The sequence below is a fragment of the Pristis pectinata genome, chromosome 6, assembly GCF_009764475.1.
Source record: "Pristis pectinata isolate sPriPec2 chromosome 6, sPriPec2.1.pri, whole genome shotgun sequence".
Classification (NCBI taxonomy): domain Eukaryota; kingdom Metazoa; phylum Chordata; class Chondrichthyes; order Rhinopristiformes; family Pristidae; genus Pristis; species Pristis pectinata.
This window is the reverse complement of record NC_067410.1, coordinates 14549352-14553215: the sequence shown is the minus strand read 5'-3', so window position 1 is coordinate 14553215 and position 3864 is coordinate 14549352.

The following is a 3864-nucleotide window of genomic DNA, read 5'->3' as shown; positions in this document are numbered from 1 at the left end:
TTGCGCATTCAAACTGGAGGAAGCTGCGGACTTCAGTGTTAGTGCAATGGATTGCAAGGACGTAGTGCCCCGGGACTGTCTCAATTCCATTCTGCTATGAACAGACTTGATTATAAAAGTCCCTATACAGGCCGTCCCCGGGTAACGAACGGGTTCCGTAAGTCGATTCTGTCCGTAAGTGGAGAAAATACACAAAAATCTCTCGATATGGTAACCATACCCCCACAGTACTGTAATGAATGGCATCACAGACTGACTTCGAGTCGTAGTGTTTTATAGTATGGAAACTGCACTTTAAAAGGCAAGACTTAGAGATTTATGGGCATTTAGAGAAGCATAGGCTGACTAGGGACATTCAGCATGGCTTGGTGAGGGGCAGGTTGTGCCTCAGGAGCCTGATTGAATTCTTTGAGGATGTGACCAAGGTTGAGCAGTGGATGTGGTGTACATGGATTTTAGTAAGGGGTTTGATAAGGTTCCTCATGGAAGGCTCATTCAGAAAGTCAGGAGGCATGGGATCCAGGGAAACCTGCGTGGATTCAGAATTGGCTCGCCCGTAGAAGACAGAGGGTGGTGGTAGATGGAGCGTATTCTGCCTGGAGATTGGTGACAAGTGGTGTTCCTCAGGGATCTGTTCTGGGACCCCTGCTCTTTGTGAGTTTTATAAATGACTTGGATGAGGATGTGGAAGGGTGGGTTAGTAAGTTTGCTGATGATACAAAGGTTGGTGGTGTTGTGGATAGTGTAGAAGGTTGCTGTAGATTACAACAGGATATTGTTAGAATGCAGAGCTGGGCTGAGAAGTGGCAGATGGAGTTCAACTGAGAAAAGTGTGAAGTGATACACTTTGGGAGATTGAATTTGAAGGCGGAATACAAGGTTAATGGCAGGACTCTTAGCAGTGTGAAGGAACAGAGGGATCTTGGGGTCCATGTCCATAGATCCCTCCAGGTTGCCATGCAAGTTGATAGGGTCATTACAAAGGCGTATGGTGCGTTGGCCTTCATTTGTCGGGGGTATTGAGTTCAAGAGGTAATGTTGCAGCTCTATAGAACTCTGGTTAGACCATACTTGGCGTATTGTGTTCACTTCTTGTTGCCTCATTATAGGAAGGATGGAGAAGCTTTAGAGAGGGCGCAGAGGAGATTTACCGGGATGCTGCCTGGATTGGAGAGCATGTCTTATGAGGATAGGTTGAGGGAGCTAGGGCTTTTCTGTTTGGAGAGAAGGAGGATGAGAGGTGACCTGATAGAGGTGTACAAGATGATAAGAGGCATAGATCGAGTGGACAGTCAGAGACTTTTTTCCAGGGCGACAATGGCTAACACGAGAGGACATAATTTTAAGGTGATTGGAGGAAGGTATAAGGGGGATGTCAGAGGTAAGTTTTTTACACAAAGAGTGGTGGGTGCGTGGAACGCACTGCCGGCAGAGGTTGTGGGGGCAGATACGTTGGTAACATTTAAGATATTCTTAGATAGACACATGAATAATAGTGAAATGGAGGGCTATGTGAGAGGGAAGGGTTAGATAGATACTAGAGCAGGATAAAATGTCAGCACAACATCGTAGGCCAAAGGGCCTGTACTGTGCTGTAGTGTTCTATGTTCTATGTTTAAAAGTACAGTTGGGCCCTTCAGCCCAACTCGTGCATGCTGACCAAGTTGCCTACCTAAGCTCGTCCTATTTCCCTATATTTGGCCCATATCCCTCTAAACCTAGCTATGTATTTGTCCAAATGTATTTTAAATGTTGTAATTGTTCCCGCCCCTACCACTTCCTCTCGCAGTTTGTTCCATATACCCACCACCTTCTGGGTGAAAAACCTGCCCCTCAGGTCCCCATTAAATTTCTCCCCTCTCACTTTAAATCTATGCCTGTATCTCCCCTACCCTGGGAGAAACACTGTGACCATTCACCTTATTCACATTCCTTGTGATTCTGTATACCTCCATGAGGTCAACCCTCAGCATCTTATGTTCCAGGGGGAGAAAACCTACTCTATCCAGTTTCAGCTTATAACTCAAGCCCTCCGGACCCTTGTGAAGCTTTTCTGCATCTTTCCAGCTTGACGACATCCTTCCTATAGCTGTGCACCAGAACTGTGCACAAAACTCCAAATGCAGTCTCATCAACATCTTCTACAGTTGTAACATGATGTCCCATCTCTTGAACTCAATGCCCTGACCAATGAAGTCAAGTGTGCGAAATGTCTTCACCACTCTGTCTATCTGTGTTTCTACTTTCAGAGAACTATGTTCTTGTACTCCTAGCTCTCTCTGTTCTACAACACTCTCCAGGGCTCTACTATTTACTGTGTAAGTCCTGCACAGGTTTAGCTTACCAAAAGGCAACACTTCACACTTGTCCAAGTTAACGATGTGGGCCAAAGGCCCTGTTCCTGTGCTGTACTGTTCTATGTTCTAAATTCCATCTGCCATTCCTTGGCCCACTTTCCCAGTTGATATAGATCCTGCTGTAATCTTAGACAACCTTATTCACTGGCCACTAGACCACCAATTTTGGTGTCATCTGCAAGAATTGAAAGAACAATTACTAAAAGTAGAGAGAGGGAGGAAACTAGCTCTGCCATTTGTAGGAATGAATGTATGTACGTATGTCAGATTTTTGTCGGGATGTCCATAAGTTGGATGTTTTTTGCTGGTCACCTTTCTTCTGTGTACAATTCTTGAGCAAATCCACAGTTGCTTCATGACCCTTGACTGTAGGCCCTATCCTGAGGGAGATAAACAAGTCCCTTTAGGATCACGTATAATATAAAAACCAGAAATGCTGAAAACATTCAATTTGTTAGGTAGCACCTATGAGAAGAGGACCAGAGTTAATGTTTCAGAGAATTTTTGTTTCTCTTTCCACAGACGCTGCCTGACCAGAATGTTTTTACTTCAGATTTCCATCAACTGCAGGGTTTTGATTTCCCCTGAGGATAAAAGTGGTTCCCAGACCAATGAGAGTTCGGAGAACTCGGTCACAGATCCAGCTCAGTCTGTTTCGTACTGCTCCAGCATTCACTCGGCTATTGGTGAGCTGGGTTTAGGGATGGATACTGGACGGTTGAGTTTTAATGGTGCACTGGCCTGAAATTTTTCACCTTCTGGTTCACCAATTGTAATCTCAGGGGAATCTGATGGGAACCAGCAGCCAACAGAAGTGTTGCATCCCTGTGAGCTGATAACAGGAGCAACTCTTTTCCTGGATAAACTCCAGTCATTCTCAAAATATCCCTAAAGCTTGCCAAGTGTCAATATTTTATGGAGTGATAGAAGCATTTAGGCACCTCCCACAGGAAAGCTGAACTCAACATTGTGGATTTCTCAAGAGTTATTCAATTTATTCAGGTGATGATGAGTCTGTGTGTGTGTGTGACTCCTGGGTGACTGTGAAGAAATATTTTCTCCTCAAATAGTTCTTACAAAGGTTGTCAAGGAATGTTGCATTGTGCCTCTAGTAGTCTTCAGTAGTTCTTTTAGTAGTCTTCTGGTAGGTTTTGTCCTCTTCACTGTCTTGCATACTTTATGTATAATTTTGTGTGTTGTCTGAACCTACGTGCCTGTGATACTGCTGCAAGTTTTTCATTATACTTACACTTCACCATACTGTGCACATGGGAATAAACTCGATGACTTCATTGCTTGAATCTGAGCTCACATAATGACCATGAAATGGGCTACCGGGATTGGCTGACGTAATGAGTTGTTGGTGCACTTATTCAGTTATGTTCGCTTTAGTGAAATAGAGACAAAGATATGATTTGGTCTCAGAGCAAAGTGGACAATCTGATCATTTTGCCTTTCACCAAACATGAAGTGGTTTCAAAGTTTCAAATAAGATTTCTCACAATAC